This window comes from Rutidosis leptorrhynchoides, chromosome 4 (genome assembly GCF_046630445.1).
Source record: "Rutidosis leptorrhynchoides isolate AG116_Rl617_1_P2 chromosome 4, CSIRO_AGI_Rlap_v1, whole genome shotgun sequence".
Lineage (NCBI taxonomy): Eukaryota > Viridiplantae > Streptophyta > Magnoliopsida > Asterales > Asteraceae > Rutidosis > Rutidosis leptorrhynchoides.
In genome coordinates this window covers 321,612,653-321,633,544 of record NC_092336.1, presented here as the reverse complement: position 1 = coordinate 321,633,544, position 20,892 = coordinate 321,612,653, and positions in this window count along the sequence as shown.

Below are 20,892 nucleotides of genomic sequence, written 5' to 3'. Positions count from 1 at the left end.
TTTTTTTTAACGTCAATACCAGTAAATGAGTAGTGGGCCTCGCCCCAAATGGAAACACTAGTCTACGGCCCAAAAAGAAAAGGAATTACTCTGCCCAACAACTCAATGAATTAAACTGCTCGATGTGATTTCGGTTGTGGGGTTCGGTTTCTAATTCTCCATCGTTATCATCATCAACTAACTTAATCATACATCATCTAATAGTTCTTGCCTATCTTCATAATCTCTCATCTTTATGACCATAATCATATTCGTATGTCTAACATCATCATCGACTATTTATCATCGTTCACACTAAAATAGTAATAGAAACTGAAAAACGAAATAGAAAACAGAAAGCAGTTAGTTTCGTAGCATTCTTCATCATGCATCATCATCAACATCTACTATTAATCCGGCCCCAAATCAACTACAATCCGACGTGCAATGGCCCAATAAATACTTCAGTCCATGTAGGGAGTTCATAAACCAAATATAAAAAGAAAACTCGTGGACCTCCTGATTCCCTCAAGAATTCGGCAAGAACCAAAAGACAAATATATATGGTAAATATTGATTAGAAACTTAGTGGGTTTCCTTTGTCCCACCGAAATCATCACTTCCCCTTTAATCATTACGGTATCATCATACTTCCTTTCCCATTTTCGTAGTCGAATAAATAGGTTAGCGGCCCTATGTCTTTATGTTACCAGCTCGATTCACTTGTCCACCATGGTAGTTAAAATTATTTGACAGAATAAGATGGGTGGGGTTCTTGTGGGGCAATTCATCACGTATCATCATAATTAAAGAGGGTTTCGGTTGGTAATAAAAAAGGTAATATATCACAACCAATTTGTAGCAGCCACAAATTGACCATGTAAAGCCACATTTATCGGCACCAATTATTTTAGTGGGACAAGTATCTAGTTGTTATACGCATGATAATCATATAAAGTCTATATGAGTATTTCGGTCACAGCAGAGAAAAGAGGAAAAAAAAAATATATATATACCACATAGCAGCAACTATCTTCAATGATGGTGCTAAGTTTGTTGATTGTATAAAAAAAAAAATGGGAATGGAGTTTACAAGCAAAAAGGTAAATAAGAGGTGATTGATAGTGGTTCCTGGTTGACGAAGTGACATGGTTTTAGGGTGTTAAACAAGGTGAGTTCGTTTGAATCAACGATATTAGAGAAAGAATGATATAGAGAAGAGAGAGGAGGAAATAGGTGACGGTTAAATGGCAGTTCATTGTGGTTCGTATCACGATGGAGAGGAGAGTTTGAGAGAGATACTGAGTGGCGATTGTGGTATTGGTTGTTACGGGTTCACGAAGCAAAATTTCCAAGAAGGAAGAAGGAGAGAAAGAAGAGAGAAGGTTCAGTTGTATTACTTAATATCGTTCCTGATTGGATTGCATTGGAGCTGGATTAGGACACATAACTTTATCAGACAAGAAGTACTATCACAGTGTATTAGATGAAATAAAAAAATGAAACAGATAGGTACCCTCAACTGATTCTTGGATTGTTTTGTGATTTGGAAATCTGGAATAGCACTGGATAAAGAAAAGAAATTGCCTAATGTACCATATGATAGTTACTTTTAACAAATTGGTTAATTCTATTATATAATTTTTATAGAATTATTATTAATAAATAATAAGTATATTAATAATAATATTAATTATTAGTATTTATATTAATAATGCAGATAAAAATAATTAAATAACTAAATAGAAACACTAATAATAATAGAATATACTAATTTATAAATGATAGAAATAATAGATTGTATTATTTTCTAATAACAAAAATAATGATAATGATAATATAAATAATGATTCTTAATGATGGAGATAATAATAATATCTAATGATAATACAAATAATATTTAGAATATAATAAATTACATATATCAAATCTCATATTTATATCTTTTATATTAGAAATAATAAAAAATAATTTAATATAACAATAAAATTTATATTTAAACTATATAATTTAATATATTAAATTTACATTTTGTTAAATAGGTAATACTTATTTTATATAATAAGATATTTGAATTGTTTAATTTTTATGTACTTCATATATACATTACAATATCTATAATATTAGTTATATACAGATGTCATTTTAGTAATAGTTTAGTTATTTTTTATATATTACTTTATATTTCAATTCAAATGATTAACTTGAATATTATTACTACAAATATATACACTTATATTTATAATTATATCTACATATATTTACATATTTATCTACACACAATTGTTCGTGAATCATCGAGGATGGTCGATGGTCAATTGAATATATGAAACAGATTTCAAAACTTTCGAGACTTAACATTACAGGTTTTTCTTATCATGTCGGAAACATATAAAGATTAAAGTTTAAATTTGATCGGAAATTTTCGGGTCATCACAGTACCTACCCGTTAAAGAAATTTCGTCCCGAAATTTGAGTGAGGTGGTCATGACTAACAGTAAAAATGTTTTCATGACAAATATGAGTTGATAAATTGAGTTTTATCATTATTGACTAATATAGATAAAACTATTCGATTAGATGAAGTGTACGAATGAAGCTGTCACAACAGATTGTGATAGAGATTTAACTTTTGACGTAGTTACGGTGGAAACTAGAAAATAAGGTGCGTCTTAGCTTTTGACATTGTTTTGGTTGAATTCCGGAATTTAAGGGATTTCAAAGAAAATCTTCGAAATCTAAAAGATATGATTCTTCGGTAGATGAGGAAGTTAGGATCTCTTTAATTAAATGCGATGATCTGCCTTGATTGCTCTGTCTGATATTTCCACTATAAATTTATCTTTTCCATTCCATTAGTTTCCACCACTTCTATACCTTCTTTCTCAGTTCATATATCTAAAAGATTATAATAATGCTTAATCCGGTTCTAATCCTTGTTCTTATTCTGACTATCGCAATGATCATTCTTCTTTTCCAACTTCCACCGGAAGAATCTGTTTATTTCTACTATGGTCTAGGGATTATTGTATTTATAATTCTCCCGTATCTTTATATTGCTATACGCACTGATATCCACAGTTTGTAATTTCGGTGGTGTTGTTGGGCTTGATATTTTTCTTATATATCGGAGCTTCATGCTCTTGTTTTCTCTTCCCGACTTTAAATCAAGCGAATAATGGTCCAAAATTTGTAGATATAGAGTTCTAAATAATTATAATGTTCTAAGCAGGGTGGAACGTGATAGCACGATTTGATTTTCAAATTTATCAAAAATACAGATGATAGAACTATCGAGAACATATTCTTCTTGATATGTTCGGAGGTTATGTAGAATGAAAGAGTTATGTAACATGACACATGATGATGGTATAATCTACTGTGAACCATCATCAGGTTTCATTAGAAACTCAGCATGACTTACTGTAATATAATCACGTTGATCAAGTGTCATTATATTATACTAACTCATGCATCAATTCCCAACACTACTTCCAAAAACATTCATATTTTAAACTCGAAAGTTTACAGAATATAGAATCTAACAGTTTCTATATGATGTAACATTGATAGCACGAATAGATTATTGATTTCAGATAAGAATAATTATGAAAATATCTTCAGAAATATGGAGGATATTTATAATGAAAGATACGATGATATCTTGGAATTTCTAATATCGATGGATGGTGAAGCAGATTTATCCGTAAGGGTTTAGATTCGGAAGCGAGGTATTCGCTAAATATTTCATCAGAAACGGAATCATTTGGATTCTTTGTAGTCAAACTTATTCTTTGTGATTTGTTCACGGCATCCTTCATAGTTTCGCATAATCCGCTTTTCGATACTAAATTTTCCATTGAATGTTTCCAACATAATGATACACAGGACGCACGAAGAGGTATATAATTTCGGACGAGAATATTTATGAAATTATCTTCAGAAATATCGAAGATATTGATGATGATATTTTGGAATTTCTAAGTTCGACGGTTGATGGAGAAAGATTTTCCGCAAGATTTTAACATGACCTCGGAGCAAGATATTCTCTAAAGATTTCAACGGATCCAGAATTACCTGAATCCTTTGAATATAGGATTTGGTCCTTATATTTGTTCTTGGTCTCCTTTATGGGTAACTCAATCTGTATTTCAATACCCAATTTTCTATCGAGCGTTCCTAACACTCCTTTCTTTATCATCAAACTCTTGTCCGTTTAGATCATCTACCATTTTTCTGTTTCCTCTGCATTTAATGCTATGATATCTGAATCATCGGTTATTAATCCGAGGTGGTTTCAGGAGAATTTTGTTTTTAGATGATTAAACGCTGATGGTAATATGATGGAATATGAAAGGTTACCTGGTAACAATAAAAGAGCACGCGTATATATAAACGTTATAATAAGGTTGTTTCGTACGAAAAGTCGAAGTTGACTTGTTGGGGCTGTGACAAAATTGGCTAATTTTGAAAAGGGATCGCAAAGTTGTTTTTGTTAATAAATGCCAAAGGATCTGACGCGGCTACGTGTTGAACTTTTACTCAATTGCCGAGAGTTTCTCAGGTGCATAATTATATGCATAACTCTTTCTTTCCGTAGATGAAGTGCGGTTGATTCATCCTATCGATTGAGGTGTTTTCAAGAATCATGAAAGGTTTGAATGCAGAATGTAGTCGTGAAGATACAAATGATGTTTAAGACGAAATCAAGTGGCAACTTGAAGAATTGTTTAGTTTCATATATTATAATCAATATTTTAATTCATTTTAACTGTCCAATGTTATTAGTCCACAGTCGATAGTCCACAGTAACAGTTCAATAATTCATATATAGTTTAATATACAATATTCGAATTAATTAATATGTGTCGTGACCCGTATACGTCTCAGACTCGATCACAACTCAAAGTATATATATTATTATAGAATCAACCTCAACCCTGTATAGAGAACTCGATCATTACTGCATATAGAGTGTCTATGGTGATTCCAAATAATATATATAGATGTGTCGATATGATATGTCAAAACTTTGTATACGTGTCCCGATATTTAAAGTGCATAAAATAAATAACAGAAATTAAATGACGATAAATAAAGTGCGTAAAGTAAATAACAGAAATTAAATGACGATAAATAAAATTGCGAGAATTAAAATTGCGATGAAATAAATTGCGATAAATAAAATGTAATATGGAATTAACAGTTAGCTAGGAACAGTTAGCTAGGATTTTGTTAGCGTGGTTTCTTAACAAAATTTCATATTGTCAATTAGTCGGTTTCTAATCAATTTTTATTGTGTCCATTATTTCTTCATTATGCCACTTGTTGGATTCTGATAGATCAAAATCCAAATATGAAATTGAATTTGAATGAAAATAGTTATTCTTTGGTGAACGGATACGTAAATCGGTGGTTGTAAATAGGATAGTAAATGATCGTTGAATCAATTCCGAAGAATGTACAGTGTAACTTATTAATGTGACATCTAAATACTCCTCGGGTATTACCTACCCGTTAAAATATTTTCATCATTAACAGTTTGTACAAAAGAATTTTTAATTACAATCTTTATGAAAACATATATAATATATATTTTCTTTAGATGTAATCATGAATTTAATGAGTTAATGTGATATTGATCTCATTTGATTTATCATTAGAGCAAGAATATATAATTTCTAAAACATTAAAGATTACATAATCGCCATATCGAACGAAAATAAAATAGATAGAACGATACGTAGAACGATGATTATACTTGAGGTATAGAATGAGATGTCGAAGCTGGTGATGCGGATGTTGTTGTTGGTGGTACTAGTGTTGTTGGTGCTAAGGTTGGTGATGTGACTGGTGTTGGTGATACTGCTGGTGTTTGCAGACTGTGTACCGTGCTCTCTAAAGTTAACACTCGAGCTCGGAGTTCTTTAACTTCTTCTACTAACCCTGGTTGGTTATCAATGTGAGGTAGAGATTGGATATCTTTTCTAGTTCCATTAATGGTAGTCTCAAGACGAAAAATTCTGGCAAAAAGGGTATAAACGGTGTTGCGAACAGGTTCGCCAGTGAGCGGGTCGAGTACTCCAAGGTTAGGTGGTAGATTCGATTCATGATATGGAGTACCTTCTTCCTTTCTCCATAGAGTGAGTATGTCGCGAACCCACCCCCATTTTCTCCAGTAATCACGATAGTTGATTGATTGATGTGCTCCTGTCACGCTGTCTTCGGAGTCAGAGGAATTTGATCGATTCGTAGATGTCATCTTACGCGATCTCAGGAAATATTTTTTATATGAAGAGTTTAGTGATAGTAATTGATAGTTGGTTGGTATTCTCAATGCATAATTTACATAGATATATATAGTACCAGGATCCCTTAAATTGAGGAGAAATTTACGAGAGATATCAGGCAAGGTCTACAGTAACAGATACGTCAAGATATGAATTGTCAGATACGCTAAGATATGAATTGTCAGATACGCTAAGATATGAATTGTCAGATACGCTAAGATCTGAATTTTGTCTATACACTATTCATGCAGTCAATGCAGTAAAACGTGTCTAGACTAAGAATAATGAGTAGGTAATTTTCTAAGGATGATAAGCAGATGATTTTCGACACAGAATGATAAGCAAAACTTTGGACATGCAGACACGGTCGAAGTCCAGACTCACTAAAGCATCCTAACGACTTATAAGTTAGACACACTAATGCAGACCTGGTTCGCTACGACCACCGCTCTGATACCAACTGAAAGGACCCGTCCTAATCCATCCGGATGAAGTCCGTATCGATTATAAACGATTCACAATAGTTGATTTCATCGCGAGGTTCTTGACCTCTATATGATACATTTTACAAACATTGCATTCGTTTTTGAAAAGACAATATTTCATTACATCGAAAGTTGACGGCATGCATACCATTTCATAATATATCTAATTATAATCGACTTAATAATAATCTTGATGAACTCAATGACTCGAATGCAACGTCTTTTGAAATATGTCATGAATGACTTCAAGTGATATCTCTAAAATGAACAAATGCACAGCGAAAGATTTCTTTCGTACCTGAGAATAAACATGCTTTAAAGTGTCAACCAAAAGGTTGGTGAGTTCATTAGTTTAACATAAATAATCATTTCATAATATCAATAGACCACAAGATTTCATATTTCCATTTCTCATAAACATACGTCCCATGCACAGAGACAAAAATATCATCCATATGGATTGAACACCTGGTAACCAACATTCACAATATGCATATAAGAATATCCCCATCATTCCGGGATCCTCCTTCGGACATGATATAAATTTCGAAGTACTAAAGCATCCGGTACTTTGGATGGGGCTTGTTGGGCCCGATAGATCTATCTTTAGGATTCGCGTCAATTAGGGTGTCTGTTCCCTAATTCTTAGATTACCAGACTAAAAAGGGGCATATTCGATTTAATAATCCAGCCATAGAATGTAATTTTAGATACTTGTGTCTATTTCGTAAAACAGTTATAAAAATTGCGCATGTATTCTCAGTCCAAAAATATAAAGGGTAAAAAGGCAAATGAAACTCACCTAATGTATTTTGTAGTAAAAATACATATTACGACATTGAACAAAAATGTAGAGTTGGCCTCGGATTCACGAACCTATATCATTTGTATTTTTATTAATACGCATAATCGTAATCGAACAAATTTATTTATTATATCTTAATTTATATATTATTATTAATTGTTATTTTAGTAAATTATATGTTTCGTTAATAATTTAATTAACTATATTTATCTTATATGTATTACATAAAATTTTATATAACTCATTTTTGTTTGGTAAAATAATAATAGAAAGTTGTACCTTTATATAATAATAGTAATAATAATGATAAAAATAATAATGATAATATTAATAATAATAATAATAATAATAATAATAATGATAATAATGATATTACTAAAAATAATGATTCTTATAATAATAAAAAATATATGATATTAATAATAATATTAATAATAATGATTTTAGTCATAATGATACTACTAATAATATTCTTAATGATATTACTAATACTAATATTGATAATCTTAATAATACATGATAATAATAATAACTATAATAATAATAATACTACTATAATACATATACCAATGATACTAATGTTAACCTTATTTAGGGATAATACTAAAAATCATGATCATAATAATAATAACAATTATTATCATAATAATAATTAGTAATAATAATAATAGAAATTTAAAAAGTGAAAACTACCTCAAATAAGCTTTATCTAAAGCTAAATGCCCTGGACCAGGATCGAACCCGCGACCTCTCGCTCCTGAACGACACTCTCAACCATCTCTCTGTTTATTCCATCTCTGAATTATATCATGGACTACAGTATATAACCCGTATCTCTATTTGTTTTTTTTTTTTTTTTTTTTTTTTTTTTAACGTCAATACCAGTAAATGAGTAGTGGGCCTCGCCCCAAATGGAAACACTAGTCTACGGCCCAAAAAGAAAAGGAATTACTCTGCCCAACAACTCAATGAATTAAACTGCTCGATGTGATTTCGGTTGTGGGGTTCGGTTTCTAATTCTCCATCGTTATCATCATCAACTAACTTAATCATACATCATCTAATAGTTCTTGCCTATCTTCATAATCTCTCATCTTTATGACCATAATCATATTCGTATGTCTAACATCATCATCGACTATTTATCATCGTTCACACTAAAATAGTAATAGAAACAGAAAAACGAAATAGAAAACAGAAAGCAGTTAGTTTCGTAGCAGTCTTCATCATGCATCATCATCAACATCTACTATTAATCCGGCCCCAAATCAACTACAATCCGACGTGCAATGGCCCAATAAATACTTCAGTCCATGTAGGGAGTTCATAAACCAAATATAAAAAGAAAACTCGTGGACCTCCTGATTCCCTCAAGAATTCGGCAAGAACCAAAAGACAAATATATATGGTAAATATTGATTAGAAACTTAGTGGGTTTCCTTTGTCCCACCGAAATCATCACTTCCCCTTTAATCATTACGGTATCATCATACTTCCTTTCCCATTTTCGTAGTCGAATAAATAGGTTAGCGGCCCTATGTCTTTATGTTACCAGCTCGATTCACTTGTCCACCATGGTAGTTAAAATTATTTGACAGAATAAGATGGGTGGGGTTCTTGTGGGGCAATTCATCACGTATCATCATAATTAAAGAGGGTTTCGGTTGGTAATAAAAAAGGTAATATATCACAACCAATTTGTAGCAGCCACAAATTGACCATGTAAAGCCACATTTATCGGCACCAATTATTTTAGTGGGACAAGTATCTAGTTGTTATACGCATGATAATCATATAAAGTCTATATGAGTATTTCGGTCACAGCAGAGAAAAGAGGAAAAAAAAAATATATATATACCACATAGCAGCAACTATCTTCAATGATGGTGCTAAGTTTGTTGATTGTATAAAAAAAAAATGGGAATGGAGTTTACAAGCAAAAAGGTAAATAAGAGGTGATTGATAGTGGTTCCTGGTTGACGAAGTGACATGGTTTTAGGGTGTTAAACAAGGTGAGTTCGTTTGAATCAACGATATTAGAGAAAGAATGATATAGAGAAGAGAGAGGAGGAAATAGGTGACGGTTAAATGGCAGTTCATTGTGGTTCGTATCACGATGGAGAGGAGAGTTTGAGAGAGATACTGAGTGGCGATTGTGGTATTGGTTGTTACGGGTTCACGAAGCAAAATTTCCAAGAAGGAAGAAGGAGAGAAAGAAGAGAGAAGGTTCAGTTGTATTACTTAATATCGTTCCTGATTGGATTGCATTGGAGCTGGATTAGGACACATAACTTTATCAGACAAGAAGTACTATCACAGTGTATTAGATGAAATAAAAAAATGAAACAGATAGGTACCCTCAACTGATTCTTGGATTGTTTTGTGATTTGGAAATCTGGAATAGCACTGGATAAAGAAAAGAAATTGCCTAATGTACCATATGATAGTTACTTTTAACAAATTGGTTAATTCTATTATATAATTTTTATAGAATTATTATTAATAAATAATAAGTATATTAATAATAATATTAATTATTAGTATTTATATTAATAATGCAGATAAAAATAATTAAATAACTAAATAGAAACACTAATAATAATAGAATATACTAATTTATAAATGATAGAAATAATAGATTGTATTATTTTCTAATAACAAAAATAATGATAATGATAATATAAATAATGATTCTTAATGATGGAGATAATAATAATATCTAATGATAATACAAATAATATTTAGAATATAATAAATTACATATATCAAATCTCATATTTATATCTTTTATATTAGAAATAATAAAAAATAATTTAATATAACAATAAAATTTATATTTAAACTATATAATTTAATATATTAAATTTACATTTTGTTAAATAGGTAATACTTATTTTATATAATAAGATATTTGAATTGTTTAATTTTTATGTACTTCATATATACATTACAATATCTATAATATTAGTTATATACAGATGTCATTTTAGTAATAGTTTAGTTATTTTTTATATATTACTTTATATTTCAATTCAAATGATTAACTTGAATATTATTACTACAAATATATACACTTATATTTATAATTATATCTACATATATTTACATATTTATCTACACACAATTGTTCGTGAATCATCGAGGATGGTCGATGGTCAATTGAATATATGAAACAGATTTCAAAACTTTCGAGACTTAACATTACAGGTTTTTCTTATCATGTCGGAAACATATAAAGATTAAAGTTTAAATTTGATCAGAAATTTTCGGGTCATCACACCTTTCCATCCACCACATTGCCCTCTTGGCGAAGAACCTGAAGCACTTACCGGCGAACCTGTTCGAGACACCATTTTCTCTCTCATTTCCAGGGTATCTCGTCACGATTATATACTACATCAAATTCTAGATTTTATTTATCCGCTCGTTCTGACCGACAATCATCCTGGAATAATAGAAGAAGTCAACGAACTTCGCGCTCGGGTAGTGGCTTTGGAGAATATGGTGCAGAGATTACAAACACCAGAAGCAGCACCAGCAGCATAACCAGTACCACCATCATCAACGCCAACAGTACCATTACCACCTCCAACCACAACCACGTTGTAAACCTCAACTTCACAATCTGTCCCACTAGTATCAACGTCATACACACCATAGATACCAAGGAGTACCAACAACAATAACTGACGAAGTATTAATTCATAACTTCATTGGAGAAACATTCCGCGGCGATTATATAATCTCTAAAGTCTTAGAGATTATCTAATCTAGCCCTAACCATAAATCAGTTAAGCGAACCAAAATGATAGAAGGAAGAGTAGAAACCCTAAAAAAAATGGTGTGTGATTAACAAGTTAAACTTGTTTTACCAACAGCATCAACAGTACCGTCAACGTCACCAGCATCGTCAGTACAGTCAACATCAGAATCAACAACACCTATAATATCACAAACTCCGTCAGTTCAAGAATCACTGTGGACATCATTACGAATCAATAACGTGTATATTGTATCAACAAGTTATGAAGAATTAACTCATTCCCTCTGAAGAAATTATATATATATTTTATATATATATATTTTGAAATAAAAAATAAATCTTTACGTGCTAAGCTATTGTGTGTGAATCTTAACTACTCGATTAATTTATATTACAAATATGCAATAATGTACGTCCCTCGCCCGTGACTTAACCATCGTTAACTACAATCTCTGTCTCAATTCAACAAATTCCAATTCCTAATAAATCAAGTATATATTTGATTTTACACTTCATCATTGATGTAACCGAAACTTTTCAGATAACATCATTCGTACTTTGCGAAGTTCACAAGAATTTAACGAAAACCAACATCACATCTCAACAAATAACGAAGTATTGATTCATAATTTCAATATTATTGAAGAAATACTTATGTAACCTCTAAAGCCTTCAAGGAATTATTCAATTCTAGTTCCAACCGTAAATCGAATGAGTTTAATTTAGTATTAACTCATTAAAATCTATGTTACATCTGAGGAGAATATATACATATATATTTTCATAAAGACTGTAATAAAATTCTTATGTACAAAATATTAATTGTGAAAATTTTTTAACGGGTAGGTAATACCCGAGAGATATATATAAATTCACAATTAATATGTTACATTCTTCGAATCAGATTAAGCAAATTATCAATTATACTTCCTACTTTCACAATAATATACATTCTTTCATCGAAATCAAAACAATCATACTCATTCAAACCCAATTACATATTCTGATTTTAAAATCTCAGAATTCAATTCGAGATATAACCGGTACCATCACTTTTAGATTCCTACATCTTTCAAAGCTATACTTTGACTTCAAAAGTGTGTTAGAACATCAAATGTATACAAACAATTACAATCTGTGTTCAAACCCTTCGAAAATCTCTGAAGACACTTCAAATAATGAGCAATCGAGATGATGATCCAACCACATATTACCCACAGTTATGTACTTAAAAAGCTCTCGAAACCAAAGTCATAATTCAACACATATCTGTGTCAGATCTTTTGGCATTTATTAGCAAAAATAACCTTGCAATTCCTTTGCAAAGTAGCAAATTATATCACAGCTCCAGCAAGACAACTTCGATTTTTCATTCGGAGTAGCCTTATCATAATTTTGATATATGTGATTACCCTTTTGTTACCGGAGAACCTTTCATATTCCACCACATTAGCAATAAACTTACTAACAACTTCACTGATCTTGGGCATTCCGAAGAATCTTTATATTTATCGAAACCTCATCATTTACTCATCTGCCTCTTGTAACGAGAATTACCATACGAATCATTGGGAATTAGCAATCAGTATTTTGAAATCTCACAGCATGTTGACGCCAACAGTTATACATAACGTCTATTTCCAAGGATTACATACTTCGAATGTGAAGTTTCTGAAAAACACTCTGAACCGCGAACTAGTTCTCGAAATGCTGATGAAGCAACAAAAACTGTGAACGACCTTAGCAGTAAAAAGTTTGATGATAAAGATTAGTGTATTAACAAAGCTCAGAAATAGAGAAGTTTTGGAACTGGAAAACAGATTGAGAAAAGTATGAAGGAGACTGTGGACAAATCACAAAGACTGAACCTACCTTCAAAGAATCCAAATGATTCAGTGTCTGCTGAAGTCATTAATGAATACATTGCTCCTGACACTAAACCCTTACAGACAATATTCTTCATCATCCTCTGATATTAGAAATTCTAAGATATCATCGTATCTTTCATTATAAATATCCTCCATATTTCTGAAGATATTTCCATAACTATTCTTATCTGGAATCATTTATCTCTTTGCACTATCTGTATTACATCAAAAAGGAAACTGTTTAGTTCCTATACTCTGTAAACCTTTGAGTTTAAAATATGAATGTTTTTTGAAGTAGTGTTGGAAACTGAAGCATGAGTTAGTTTAATATAATGACACTTGATCAACGTGATTATATTACAGTAATTCATGCTGAGTTTCTAAATGGAACGTGATGATTCAAAGATCATAACATCATCATGTGCCATGTTATACGACTCTTGTATTCTATTTAACCTCTAAAATATCAAGAAAATATTTCTTGATGATTCGGCCTTTTCCAAGGTATTCTAGTAATTTGACAAGTCAAGATCGTGCCATCACAATTTCCTTCCTATAACATTAACAATGTTCATTCCGAAATTCATATCTGTGAATTCTGGACCATTACAAGCGGTGCTTAATCGCAAGAAGAAGAAACGAAAGGACAAAACTCCGAAATAAAAATTGGGGTATAAATTGCAGCAAATAAAAGAGAGCATTAACTGTGGATGACAATGATTATAGAAGATAGAAACAGAGACTTTGAAATATAAGGGAAGATATAAAGCCCAACGACAAACCAAAAATTATAAACCATATATATTGATGCACATAGCAATATAAAGACACGGGAGAACTAGAAACACTATAAACCCAAGAGTATAGTAGAAGTAAATAGATTCTTCCGGCGGTAGATGAAAAAGAAGAATGACCGATATGAAAGTTATAAGTATATCGAGAATCAGAACTGGATGGAGCATATTGATGAACACTTTAAAATATGAGTTGAGGGGGAAAGAATAGAAGATGATGAAACATGACTAGGAACTTAGAAATCAACAGATTTAACTCACACAATGACGGAATAAGTGAATCAAACCCTCTAGTAAATAGGTTAAGCTTTTTGGGATTAATTTAGTCATACCATAATTAAATCAAGTGTGATTAGATCAACACCTAGAGCTATTATTCACCACCTGGGTGATTTGGGTTGAGAGAGAATCGGAGGAGCTCACCAGATCTGAGTGTGTGTAACAAATAAGAGGCTTAACCTAAAATGATGAACATAAGACTTTATATACCCCTGCTGTTGACTCACCCGTACGATTCATCCATCACACATACGAGTTGGCTTCATCAGCCGTACGGGTGATCACTCACTCGTGTCTTCTCATTTAGGTTGTAATTGTGACTTAGCTCAGTATCAACCATGCGTATGAGCCTATCAGCCGTACGAGTGAGGCTTCACTCAGACGTCTGACTAAGTCTAACATAGTCAAACATCTAAATCTCGTTCCTGCAGTTGCTGTAACCATATACAAACACGGATAGGATAATAACGAACGATCATGGTGGCCTGTAAACTGTTGTACCTGCAATAGACGTGGGTAGATGTCTAGGGACTTGCATAAAATGCATCAACAGAAGGTGTGAGTTGTAAGAAAACGAAGGAGGTGAATTTATAAGAAAATCTCCGACAGAACAATTAAAATGGACTATCGCATTTAAAGCGGATCCAAATTCCTTTTGTTACCGGAGAATCAAATCTTATTACGTCAAATGATAAGATGAATCTACACTTACTCATTTCACTCTTCTATGTTAGCTTCATTCGTACTCTTCATATAAATGGATTGTTTATCCAAATTATTCGCTGATGATAAAACTCTAATTTTCAGCCTGTATGCATCATGAAAACATACTTATTATCATTCACGACCTTTCCACTCAAATTTCGGGACGAAATTTCTTTAACGGGTAGGTACTGTGACAACCTGGAAATTTCTAACCAAATTTAAACTTTATCTTTATATTATTCCGACACGATAAGCAAAGTTTGTTAAGTTAAATCTCAAGAATTTTAAATTGTGTTCATACATTCATTATAACCTCGACCAAATTCCGACGATTCACGAACCGTTATATATAAATAAATATATATATATATGTATATATATATTATAACTTGAGAATTAATAAAGTATTAAACGTATAATACTTTACATGAACGTATTTGTTTCAATATGTTTATCGATGGAATTAGAAGATAATATCAAATGATTGATTTATCAGATACATTATGATATGATTACGGGTCTATGTTATGAGGTACACTGTGATTTAAGAAATCTATTCTTTTTGACAACATTCGGAAAATGGTAAAGTGATTTATAAGTAAGAACGTGAAGTGTAAATAACTTAGATGTTGGATATCGACAAGTTAAGTAACTCGATATTTTTCATTAAGATGATTTCATACGTTTATTTAACCTTTGAACTTTATCCCATGCTTCACCAACAAACTGTAATTTAAAAACTTGAAACCTATTATGAATATATATGATTCTACTTTTCAAAAACATTTTATGATATAACGATTTCCATTATTTTAACCTTTAAACAAAATGATTCTTAAAAATATATTTGGTTTTGGAAAACAAAATTATTATATTTATTTGATTTAGTTTCAAACGTACAAAAACGTTTTCAGTTTAAAAAGAACTTTATTATTAAAATGTATATAACTTTTATAAATATCTAGAACCACTTTTTACAACTCATTACTTAACCAGTATGATAAAGATAAAGATATTTATATTTTATTTTATTAAATATATATAACGATTTAAATTAATATTATATATATTTATACGCGTATTATACGTACATAGTTTTATACTTTTACTATACTTAAACTTTACCTTTACTTTATTTTTACTTTACTTTAACTTTAATAATTCACTTTAATAATTCATACTTTAATAATTCACTTTAATAATTCATACTTTAATAATTCACTTTAATAATTCATACTTTAATAATTCACTTTAATAATTCATACTTTAATAATTCACTTTAATAATTCATACTTTAATAATTCACTTTAATAATTCAAAAATCTATCATAAATAGAATTCAATAGGTTTCATTATTTCATAGAAACTTGAAAATATTTTTCTCTAAATTCTCTCAATCGATTTACATATATATATTTACTCCGTATTATTTCAAGATATTATTAGTATACATAAAATATTACGTTAGAGTGCTGTCCGAGTGATTTTGAAATTGTTTTTCGAGTGGGATTGGATTAAGGAAATTATGGGTTATAGCTATGGAGGTGATTGAGTATGGTTCATGGGTATGCTCGTGAGGTCAATATAGTGTTTATCATCTCCGTTGCGTCTACGTACCTTTCTTGCAATATTGAATCTCAATATTGATACGTGAGTACTCATAATTTAACTTTTACATACTAATAGTGTATCCTTGACTAGTGCTCGAGTATATAGGATTATGCATATTTGTACTTTTGATATTGCCTTTAGTTAGGTTATGTTGAATCCTGAATTAGTTATATATGCGACTGAGATAAGGTATAAGATATGCATGTCGTTGGAAAGCTAACGAAAAATTAAGAACTTTTCATTTAGATATCGAATGATTTCGATGAACGGATTTGAAGTTATAGTCCATCGAATTTTTGTATTATTATTAAAAATGATTATTATTATCGTCGTTATTATCGTCGTTCTAGTTTTATCTTATTATTATTATTATTATCTTTATCAATAAAAGGATTTATCGTTAAAAAAAATTGTTATTTTTTATTATTATTACTATCGTTATTATCGTTAAAGTTATAATTAGTATTATTATTATTATCCAATTATTATTATTATTATTATTATTATTATTATTATTGGTATTATTATTATTATTATCATTATTAATATATATATCATTATTTAAAAATGGTTATTGTTATTGTTAATATTATTATTACTATATTATCATTAAGATAATTATTAGCATTATCGTTAATAATGTTATAGTAACTATCATTATTAATATTAGTGTAATTAAAACAAATATTTGTAACACCTAATTATTTGGATTACTATTATTATCATTATTACGAACACGATATAAAAGACGATTAAAAGCAATTAAACGAAACGATTAGGAAATAATGGGTAAGAGTATCATGATGAAATTAAAATATTATAAGATATTGATTTAGATAAAATTATCGTTCTTATTATTTTTATCATTACTATTATTATTAAAATTATCGTTAGTATTAAAACTATCATTTTAACAAAAATTATCATTTTAATAGAAATGTCATTGTTACTATAAAATATCATTATTATTATTATTTTAAATAGAATTATTATTTTAAAGATAATATTAAAAATTATCGTAAATATTAAAGTTATCATAATTAGAATTATCGTTTATCATAATGTCATCTTAGTAATTATAAATATTGATATTTTTATAATAATAATTATTATTACAAAATAATACAACTTTTACTTACTATCATTATAGATATTATTTTATCAAATAAATATTTGATACAAACATATTTTACTATGTGTAATAACTTACTTTAATAATACCTATCATATTATCTTTATAATATTAAATGAACTCTATAAATTTTATTACTTAATATATATAAAAGTATATTTTATTATATAAATATAATATAAAATTTTATTTATTAATAAATAAATTATATTATTTACTCTAATAAATCTTTTAAAAATATTTAAAAATATAAAACGACGATATTTAAACTATATATTAATCATGTATAGATTTTTGAAAATTATTTTGAGTCAAATTTACTTTTGTTGACTTTTGCATATTAGTCTCGAGCATTAGGATTGTGGTACACTATGACTTAACCTAATTTGTTAGACAAATATTGACCAACAGATAAATATATATAATTAATTTAGGTTCGTGAATCCGAGGCCAACCTTGCACTTGTTCAATGACGTTATATGTATTTTTACTACAAAATACAGTATGGTGAGTTTCATTTGCCTTTTTACCCTTTATATTTTTGGGACTGAGAATACATGCGCTTTTATAAATGTTTGACGAAATAGACACAAGTAATTGAAACTACATTCTATGGTTGAATTATCGAAATCGAATATGCCCCTTTTTATTAAAGTCTGGTAATCTAAGAATTAGGGAACATACACCCTAATTGATGCGAATCCTAAAGAAAGATCTATTGGGCCTAACAAACCCCATCCAAAGTACCGGATGCTTTAGTACTTCGAAATTATATCATGTCCGAAGGAGGATTCCGGAATGATAGGGGATATTCTTATATGTATCTAGTTAATGTCGGTTACCAGGTGTTCACCATATGAATGATTATTTTTTGTCTCTATGCATGGGACGTATATTTATGAGAACTGGAAATGAAATTCTTGTGGTCTATTAAAATGATGGAAATAAATGATTATGATAAACTAATGAACTCACCAACCTTTTGGTTGACACTTTAAAGCATGTTTATTCTCAGGTGTTAAAGAAATCTTCCGCTGTGCATTTGCTCATTTTAAAGATATTACTTGGAGTCTTTCATAGCATATTTCGAAGAACGTTGCATTCGAGTCATTGAGTTCATCAAAGATTATTATTAAATCAATTTATAGTTGAATAGTGAATATTATGAAATGGTATGCATGCCTGTCAATTTTTGATGTAAAGAAAGATTGTCTTTTAAAAACGAATGCAATGTTTGTAAAATGTATCATATAGAGGTCAAATACCTCGCAATGTAATCAACTATTTTGAATCGTTTATAATGTATATGAACGGGTTCTTTCAGATAGAACTTGAGAGAGATCAATTAGATGAAGAAAATTGAAGAATGAAAGTGTTTGTAGGTATTTTTGGTTGTTGGTGTATAGATTAGATATAAAGGATATGTAATTTTGTTTTCATGTAAATAAGTCATGAATGATTACTCATATTTTTGTAATTTTATGAGATATTTCATGCTAGTTGCCAAATGATAGTTCCCACATGTGTTAAGTGACTTACATGGGCTGCTAAGAGCTGATCATTGGAGTGTATATACCAATAGTACATACATCTAAAAGGTGTGTATTGTATGAGTACGAATACGGGTGCATACGAGTAGAATTGTTGATGAAACTGAACGAGGATGTAATTGTAAGCATTTTTGTTAAGTAGAAGTATTTTGATAAGTGTCATGAAGTCTTTCAAAAGTGTATGAATACATATTAAAACACTACATGTATATACATTTTAACTGAGTCGTTAAGTCATCGTTAGTCGTTACATGTAAGTGTTGTTTTGAAACCTTTAGGTTAACTATCTTGTTAAATGTTGTTAACCCAATATTTATAATATCAAATGAGATTTTAAATTATTATATTATCATGATATTATGATGTATGAATATCTCTTAATATGATATATATATACATTAAATGTCGTTACAACGATAATCGTTACATATATGTCTCGTTTCAAAATCATTAAGTTAGAAGTCTTGTATTTACATATGTAGTTCATTGTTAATATACTTAATGATATGTTTACTTATCATAATATCATGTTAACTATATATATATATATATATCCATATATATGTCATCATATAGTTTTTACAAGTTTTAACGTTCGTGAATCACCGGTCAACTTGGGTGGTCAATTGTCTATATGAAACCTATTTCAATTAATCAAGTCTTAACAAGTTTGATTGCTTAACATGTTGGAAACACTTAATCATGTAAATAACAATTTCATTTAATATATATATAAACATGAAAAAGTTCGGGTCACTACAGCAATCTCGCAGTATCATTGGCTTTGTCGATTTGCGCGAAATTTTTTTGCTGCAGTTTCAAAATCTTTTACCGCAGAAAAAGACACATATAGAATGTCACGATATTAAGCAAGGTAACAAGGAAACCTTGAATGCGTTACTTACGCGGTACATTTACGAGGGTCAAAAAATTCCACGATTGAATGAAGATCAAAAAATTTTTGGTTTTTTGCATGCTATTAACCTACAGTGACATCCTACTCTTATGCGAAGATTGCAACGAGATGTCCCGCTGACTTTTGCAAAAGTTCAACAAGAAACATATGATTATCTCCGCGGTGGAGAGGATAGCAGTATAACCCCTGTGTGTGGGTGGGGTAGAGACAAAAGTTGGCGAGATGACAATGACTCTTTTCGTGATGGAAACAGTGATAATTACCGCGGATCAGGTTTTCTGTGGAGAAATAGCGGCGGTGGATACCCGCGAAATGACAGGTTTCAAGGGCAAAATGATAACCATGGATATGGCCATCGTGATCGCTATTCTACGCGAAAGTGGAACAATGAATCTTTCAATGTCATTCAGATGCTAACAAAAACGCCTAAGGAAATTTTGTTACAAGAGAGAGTCGCTAAGTCTTTCCCTGATCCGCAGCCTTTGGGAGAAAATAGCAGGCGCGATCAATCAAAGTTTTGTGTCTTCCATGATGATTATGGTCATGATACCAATCGCTGCAGAGATTTATCGGAATTCATTGCAGAAGCATACGAGCAAGGCAAGCTGGACCATTTAATCGCACAGAACACTGCAAATGCGATTATAATGCCTAGAGAAGCTAACACCTCAAATGCATCAAATGCGGTTGAGCTAAAGGCTCTCGCAGTGAAAAA